This window comes from Eucyclogobius newberryi, unplaced genomic scaffold, assembly GCF_026437365.1.
Source record: "Eucyclogobius newberryi isolate DKJ021-1_F unplaced genomic scaffold, fEucNew1.0.hap1 SCAF_13, whole genome shotgun sequence".
Classification (NCBI taxonomy): Eukaryota; Metazoa; Chordata; class Actinopteri; order Gobiiformes; family Gobiidae; genus Eucyclogobius; species Eucyclogobius newberryi.
The window spans coordinates 32,633,347-32,642,943 of NW_027315757.1; positions in this window are offsets into that span (position 1 = coordinate 32,633,347).

The window sequence follows — 9,597 nt, forward strand, 5'->3', positions numbered from 1 at the left end:
ACAAACAGATCAAACAAACCAATTCAATACATTATTAGCAGTTGAAGGAAGGCCACTCGATTTATTGTTTTTTAAACACTCAGCAAAAACCCTAACCCACAGAACACAAACTAACCTATATAAAGAATTAGGGAAGAAAAAAACTAAATAAATAAATAAATTACAACTTTCAACAAAAAAAAATAAAAATAAAAATATATATATATATATATATATACACATTCATATATATCGCTTAATTCATATACACATATTACCTCTGATCAATGCACACACATACACACACACTACATATACATATATACACATACACATACAAACAAACATATATACTGTACATACACGCATGCACAGATTAATATTCACTTATACATACACACACACATTCATTCTCTCTTATGCTTGTATTGGAATAATAACAAAGAATAATATAAAATAATAATAATAATTAAAAATATATATATATATATATATATATATATATATTTAAAGGGTTTGAAAAAGGGGTTAACGCATCTTATGGCAGGAAGTGTGAGTCCCATTTTGTCCATTGCTTATTGAATGTGTCCATTTTCAAGTTGTGTCTGTCGGTTACTTTTTCCATGGTGCGTGTGTCAGTTATGTCCAGTCCTTAACCGTCGGGGCAGCTTGGGTCATCCACTTTTTTGTTATTGCCTTCTTCCCGGCGACCAACAGTATGTTCCGTAGATATCCATCCATTATGTCCATGGCAGGAGTTTTGAGACCTAAATACATTGTTCCAAATTTGAGTGGGATAGGGGTGTCAAAAATAGTCTGCATCGCTGTGTTAATTTGTGTCCAGTATTTCTGCACAACAGGACAGTCCCAAAACACATGGTAATGATCTGTCTCCCGGCAACCACAGTCTCTCCAGCATCCGGCCCCTCCCTGTGAGTAATGTGCACTCTGGTCCTCCATTGTGATGTACAGTCTTCCCACTCCTCATCCGTCAAAACAAAATTACTTTCCTTAATATGTTTAGTGGATTGGCTGTCCATATATACTTTAAATATGATTCCCCTTGAAAGTTACGATTTAAATGCTTTGATAAAGATTTCAGTAGGAGTATTATAATTGTTGGTGCTTTGATTTATTTCTTGAAAGGATTTTTTCAACATATCGAAGCTTTCCATGTGATTCTTTTTTACAATCTGGTCAAAAACTTGTATGCCTTTTGTTATCTAAACATTGAATTTTAAATCTGTGCGCTTTGGCTTAAAGCTTTGATCATAAGCCAACCAGCTTAGTATTTTTATGTCTTTGTTCATTTTATATGTTTTGATTAGCTTCTTCCGTGTCATAAGCGTACATTTTACCCATGGATTCTCAACTTCCTCCAGGTTATTCAGCCGTTTGTCATCTGCCAATAAGGCCTGCACAGGAACCCGCGGCACAGCATTGCATTCAATATTTTTCCATTGTGCCTTGTATTCACACCAGTCCAGTAAGTAGTGCTCTGATCTGGGATGAGATAAAGCAGTTTTTCAGGCAAGGCAGGCCCCTATAACATAATAGTGTCAAAAGTAATTTAAAGCTAAAACAACACTGTGTAACTTTCTGTAATTGGCACTGGCATGTCACCAGCATGATTCCATGAAAACATTAAGTAAACCCATACTTGATAACATTCTCCATGGAGATACATTTTATGCCATACTGTGTAAACTTGAAGCAAAATGAACCATGGAAACAAGCAAGAGGCTCCTCCAGACCAGGTAAGAGTCAGGTTTGTGAAAATGCAAGCTCACTCACAGTGTTTGCCTTAAAGTGGACTTTCCAAATGTGTGGAAACAGTCTTAAAATGTGCAGCTTCTGTGTCTGATCCCTGTATCTCCAGGGAACCATGGCTACATATGTGAATGTCCATTAAGTCTGATTCACCGTAAGCAGAATTTGACGCCTTTTCTCCACATAACTCCACACACTTTTAGCTCCCACAACTGCAATGTTTTTGTCGTTGAAATCATCAGCATGAGACAGTCTGGTCATCAAATGAACAAGGGAAGTCTGAATGGAAGTCAGCCCACGACAAGATGCGGTTTGTATTGGGAAAACAGGTCTATGTGTCCAGGCAGCAAGAATTTCACATAACACGATACAGTATAAGTAGAATGAGCATAAAACACCAACAAAAAGAACAAGAATGTGTACATTATTTTTAAAAGAAACAATATAATCTAATGTACACTTTACCTGACACCTGTATATATCATATATATAGAAACAGCTGGAGAAACCACCAGAGGGGAGTATAGTGCAGTTTTATTGTGCTCTTCTAGTCTAAAACGTTCTGGTAAATCACAAAGTTGCATTGTTGGATTAGTGGATAAAGAGCTGTAGTGTGTGTTTCAATGTTTGCGTCTTATATTGCACAAAATGAAAGAAAACAAAAAAATTAAATGTGTTTTGATTCATTTGATGCTCTTTTAAGGTATTTTTGGTAACATCGTCAAGATTTATAACAAATACCGGTACTCACAGTAACATAGTATTTGATTTGGTGAACCAGCTCTGAATATCACAGATTGCACTTTTTAAAGAATGCATTTAAAAAAAAGTACAATCTATGATCCAAAAGTGGTCAATGGTCAACAATTCCATGGCCAAACAGAAAAAACTGGCCAACCACGACTTTGGCCACTGTTTATAATGGCTAAAATGAGCTAAAAAGCAGTCAAACATTCATTCTTTAATTAGTTTTAATGTTATTAAGGACACAATTACCGACACATGATTCATATAACAATATCTAGATTTAATGTGTTATGCTTGGCCAGAGGCCAAGCATAACACAGAAGAGCATTTAAAAAAAAGAAATGAAATGTATTAGAAATGTGCTTATGTCCTTTGAAGATAAGGGAATAGGACGAGAAAAAAAGGAAACAACCTGTGTCGTCTGAAGCCTGAATTTGGACTGATACAGAGAAAAGAAATGTGCATCATGACAGCGATATTCCTTATTTCTTCCGTTCTGCTGACGTTCTTTTGTACCCGTCTGTAACCGTTTGTCAATAATAGTAAGCAGAGCGTTTCATACAGCGTTTAGAGTGTTATTAATGTATGTTTCAGGTGCTTCAGGATGTCCATAAGTTTATCCCCTGTTCATCACAGTACCAAAAGCTGGGGCCCTCAGCGGAGCCTGTCCAGACTCTCCTCTTCAACTCACATGGAACCTCCAACCAAACCCTCCACAGAACACGTCCCAGAACGCTGATGGAACCATCGATCGTCACCTCGATCCAGCATAAGATGACCTTATCTGAGAAGCTCCATGGCCACATGTGTCCTTCAGGGTCCAAAGGTCAAAAAATGAAAGTGATTTAAAAGATGATACTGATGCAAACCTTGTCTCCTCAGGCAGGTCCTTCCAAAGCTGAGGAGCGCGGACTGAGATGGCTCAATCACATGTTACCCAGACAATGACTTTATAACATCCAATGCAAATCTCTAAAACTGAATGTCTAATTAATTACACCAACATTCCTCCCGGTCCATTCAGAGAACACAATGAAAATGTCATCATTAACCAACGGCGTTTTCTACTTTTTTGCCAGAAAGGTTGTGAGTTTTGGGTGATTTGTGAGTGTTGGCTCACGCATAGTTCTTTTATCAAACGTGAATAGCTTTCTTTTTCTTTTTTTTCAACCCATTGTAATGTCTCTCTCTCTTTTACTGTGATAACTCACTCAACACATCGGCTGACCCAGTTATACAAGCACAAGCACTGTGAGCATGGTCAGTGCAGGACTCTGAAGTCTGAATAGAATGTTGTTATTATTATTATTATTATTACTCTAATACCTTAATAAAGGCAACTGGGACGTCTAATGAGACATGGATATTGTTCCATTGCTGACTTGTTGGTGAACATGAACATTGAACATTTTACTTTAGTATGTATACTTTACTCTTACTGGAGTTCAAATTCTGGCTATTCGACACACCTCTGCCCATTGATGAGCTATCACACTCTGCAGCTCAGATCACCTCGTCACAAAGGCGCCGGTCCAGCTGGCAGCCCGGTGCAACGCTCCGCTCTTTTTTCACACTTTTTTCACACGTATGTGCTTTATCTTTTGTGTTTTGTAAATATTTTTTCTACTTTAGTTGTACGATCGGGACACGCGCTGGAATCGCTTAATTCAACTTGTTTCGACTTTGTTCGGCTGGATTATTGAGTAATGTGCGCTAGCTCTGAGCTAGCCCCCCCGGCCCCACCGCGCTCCTCGGCCACAGCCGCCGTATGGATGGGCGCCGGTGCGTTTATACAAAGGAGGAACTCATGAAACTGCGGAAAACCATCGTCTTACCCGGAGATCGTCACGTTATCCCGGCGGACATCCTAATGTGCAATACATGTAACATAAGCAGTGTAACTCTGTGTATCTCTAATTATCCAGGCGTTTAGAACCCTATTAGCATCACATATTGACCTTGAATTAGCGTTAATCCCGTTTCATGCCATTTGGAGCATTATGCGTGACAGTGGAGCTCTGCATACTCTCCTCTGTGTCCACTCTGAGGCTGCCATCACTAATATCGCAAATATTCTAAAACCATAATAACCACATATTTTTTAAGTTTTTAGTCAAATAAATTGAGACGCAGTGTCAGTTTTGAAGCCCCTGACTTCAACAGAAAACATGAAATGGGAGAAAATACTGAACACTCCACTCCAGGAAGCACCGGGCGACAAGACGCGTGGTCAGTCTGAGCGACCAGCCAAGTCCGCCAGGCTGACCATGTCTCAGGAAGTAACAACAGCTGATTTACAGTACGTCACCACCAAGACTGGAGACAGTTCTGAAGATGGCTTAAGGTTAGAAACCGAAACACGTATGCGTATTATCCGGACTATAAGTCATTCTTTCATAGTTTTGGCCGGGGTGCGACTTATACTTATATTTATACTTATATACTTATACTTGTACTCCGGAGCGACTTATATGTGATACTATTTGTTATTTTCACACTTGCAACCGCATTTCATACTCCAGTGCAACTTATATGTGTTTTTTTCTTCTCTATAATGCATTTTTTTGCTGGTGCGACTTATACTCCAGTGTGACATACTCCAAAGAAGGTACCACTGACAATTCCAACTAATTCCAACGCATATTTCCGGGTTTGCAATGAATCACAATTTTTATAAAACGAAAATGGCAGCTCAAAGCAAACAAATAAAATAAAGGCTATTCACAAAAACTGCTTTAAGAAAGTTACAATGAAAAAAGGTCAAAAGGGAGTAAAAATGTGTGAGTAATTGTGATCAATACAGTTTTGATATGACATTTACCCAGCAGCCTTTTTGTCATGCCTTGCAACACACGAGAATATGGTGCAGCCACTCTGTGCACACTCGGGAGTGAGAGTGGGAGCTGAGGAACTCCTCCTTATCAGCTCCAGCACACTGCCTGTTCTGCTCTGAGCCACTCGGTGCTGCACTACTGCCCACTTCCTCTCTCATGTGAGCCACAAATACTCCTGGCATTTCTGAGACAGGTGGGTGGAAATCTTCACGTGTAAAAAGCAGGTATGCACGTCCAGACTTAAATAGGACACTATTCTATTTACGCTAAACTAAATGTATTTATTGGACACTGATCAAACATACTGAATAAGTCCAATTAAGTACAGGCTCTAAGGCACACAGACACATAAAGATATAGAACATTAGAATTGTAAATTGGCAGTTTTTGTAATGAATTGGTGAAAGAGCTGGGAGATCAGTGGAAATGAACTTTTCTGCTGAAGGGTCAGCCGCCTGTTTGGCTAGGGTGATGTTATTGCTTTGCCTGGAATGTTCCACAGTACGGTCAAAGTACTTCTCCATGGAGACAAGCAGGTGACGCCACCAGGACAAGTTTCAGGTCAGGGGTCTCGTTTATGAAGCGTGCACACAAAAATGTTGCGTACGTCTCTTTCCGCGTTACATTTGGAAGGAGAAAGATGAGAGATGAACAAGCGTTTTGTCCATACCTACACTTTTAGCAAGAATTCAACATTAAGTTCTATAAACGAGACCCCAGATCACCAGAGACACAACATCATGGGCTGTTTTAATTGAGAAAACGTGATAAAATGACAGCAAAGTCATTTCAAGACTATATATTGCCTTATTAAGTGCTATTTTTTTTCAGTCTAGAGCGAGAAGTGCCCTGTACCTGCTGATAAACCCAGCACGCTCTGTCATTAACACAGACACGCCATCTGCAGGCCAACGCCGTGTCTCTGAACCAGATCTGAGACAAACATGAGCTAAGTCCCACTGACACTGGGCCTTTGAAGGAGTGCACACACAGCTCTTCAATCAGTGCTGCAACATGACACCCGCACACAGGGAACCAGACGACCGCAGAGGGGAGAAGGGAAGTGGACGATAGGAAGAGGAAGCTTGGGGGGGGGGGGGAATTGAAATATGTGCCTATTCTTTCACCGTTCACGTTCCGATTTTGATTTAATCCGATATTATTGATGTTCAAAAGGCCATTTCTCATGATGCGTCAACCCAGAACCCACCACTGTGCCGCCTCCTCTCAGTATCCACGCCATTACGCTGTCACTTCTCTCTCCAGACCTGAGCGTGGAGTGGTGTGTTTAAGAGGAATGACGCTGGTAAGAGGCCATTTTGAAGCCCCCGAGAGATAAGACGACGCGACGCGAGCCTTTAACTCTGCCTGCCATCTCCATTCAGTCTCTGTACATAAGCCGCTGTCATGTACGGTATATTCAGCGACTTGAACAGAGCGCAGGGGTGTACGGTCTGCGAAGCTATATCAAGTCATTTCAGTCATTTATAACAAACAGCCCTGAACATGTGCAATACTGATTTAACCATGTGCAATACCGTCATATTCATGTGCAATTACTGTCGTACTCACAAGCAATTAATGTCTTATTCATGTGCATATAACTGAAGTGTTTTTGTTTTTGTTTACTTACTTTACCATTAGTATTAGTATTATTTAGTCTCATGCTAGCTATTTTTACTTTATTTTATTTTATTATTAATATTTTGTTTTATTACTATTTCATTTTTATCTTTATCTTTTTATTTTATTTATTTATCTTTTTCCCCCTCCATTCGCTATTAAGATATGAGAGGAGTTTTGTTTATAAGAGTTCTTCTATTAAGAGTGTTTTTTTTTAAACTTAAATCTGTCCATTTCCTCTGTATCTACTGCGTTGTAACACCGACATTTCCCCATGTGTGGACAATAAAGGAATATCTTATCTTATCTTATTTCAGTTTTCCTCCATTATTTGGGTTCAAGGCATTAGTCGCACTCACAACCAAATAATGCCCCTTTGCCTTGACCTGTTGTGTTGTGCGGCTGGTGAATGTGTTATATCCTAAAACAGTTGTGTGCGTCATTGTTTTAGAGCACAAAACATATTAAATCATATCACACATAGCACATAGCTCCAGAATGAAGCATAAACTAAATAAAAAGTAAAACCATGATCCACTTTTACTTCGGACTGCCATTCACCTTGTTCCGGAAGTTGCCCTGAGCGCCTCCGTCCGACGTAATCCTCCTCAGGCTTCCGGCCTCGAGAGAACATAAGTTCTACACAGACTAAACAGGGAATCGGTGCATTGTTCACTTGTTGGTCACGTAAACATTGGATATTTTACACAAATCAATCAACTTTACGGCATATTTTAGCAGCGAGAGTTTTCCCTCGTTCTCCATTTTAAAACAACAGAGTTCCCGCTGGACCGGAAGTGCCGATCCGAGGCAAAAAAGAGGCAAAAGTGGGCGGGGCGGAATAAGGTAAATAGATGTCTTTGTGCCACCGAAAGGCCCCTCCCCCTTTTGGGTGAAAATAAAAGCTATTTTTAGTGAAGGTCCAGTGTTTTTGCTTCACACAATTCACAGATATGATGTTAAATGTGTTCACGCTTTATGATAAATTAAAATAAATAAATCACCAGTATGATTTATGTTATTAGCTTTTTGTTTGGTATTTCTACTTGTAACATTTACTCTGTGTCATTTTTATTTTTGGGGGTAATTTAAGTTCAGGAACAAAGTATAAAACTGTAACTTTATGTCTGTGGGTTCGTTTATCACAAGCTATAGTTAGCAGGCTAACGTCTGGTTATTGCTAACATAAAAGAATAGTGCATACATTCTGGATCCGTTAATCAAACACGTGGAGCCTATTCGATTAGTTACATCATTTATTGTCATGAAGCAACTAAATAAGTTTGTACTTCTAATTTACGGCCACTGTGAGGAGTCGTTTCTTGCTTCTTCATTCATTCCTCTCCAAAAAATATTGACCTTCTGAAGTCTGTGTATGAGTCATGTGATAAACGCTTTTCTGATTCTTTTCATTCCAGGAAATTCCCAGAGTGACATTAATCACAAGCGGTTGATTTCTACGCTTTAAGCTTCATCATCAACGCTCCATTTTCTTATAATGCCATCTTGAAGCGTGCATCTGTCCAAGTTCAAACATGTAGGTCAAACTTCCAGACGTCTTGTATTATACATCACATTGCACAGATATTCTATAGTGCGTTTGCGTACGAATATTGGTATCTATGAAACTAGCTGCACTGCCGACATCAGTGTCTCATGTCATGGACCCGCGGCGACGTTAGCATGTAGCGTCTCATGTTTTGTGACCCGCGGCGGTTGGATTGTTCGTGCGCGGGTCAAATATGTGCGAGCGTCGCACATCCCCTCAGGGTGAGCAGTCACATCGAACCTCTGATCTCAAAACAGAAGAACGTGAGACGATTCATGTGACACCTGTAGTTTAGACTTTCAGAAGCAGAATGGGTTTGATATGTTTCTTTAACTAACCTTTGTCAGGCTGTATTTATCTCCACAAAGTGATCAATTCAACCTTTGACTGACACTTGAACTATGATTTCATGCAAGAAAGTGTTTTTGTTAAGGTGATGGCAACGAGGCCTTTTTTTATTCAATGTTTTCAGATCTTTTGCGCTGATACTACAATGCTCAGTGCAGCAGGTTTATGATCATCTATGATGAACTCTGTAGCCTATTGTTTGATTATTGCCGTACAATATTTATGTTCAACTTACTTCTGGAAAGAATTCTGGTGAATTTAGGAGACAATATAATATAATATAAAATCCTCCTGAAATGGTTTTATATTGGTCGGTGTCATCGGAATTGGAAATATATAAAATATAAGCTTTAAAAAATGGGATCAAATATAAGCTATGCATGAAATAAGATATTAGAAATTAAATACTTTTTGACTATACAAAATATATAGTATGGTGGCATAAAATTGCAATTTAATGGCATTATCTCACCAATCAAATCCCCATTATCATTTATGGCTATGACCAACATAATTCTACTATTGATGGTCTAATTGTCTAAGCCTTTCTCTTTTTTTTTTAATGAGGTAGAATGATAAACAATGTGTTTCTCAGTTTCCAGTCTTGATCCGGGCAGATTTTTCATTTCTTTGATAAAAGATCCAAAAGTCATGAATGAAAAATGATAACATGCCTTCAGACTTCTAAGAAGCTTCTCTGCATAGGCTTTGATTGACAAGTACGTTTCCCACTGTTGAAACAGAAAC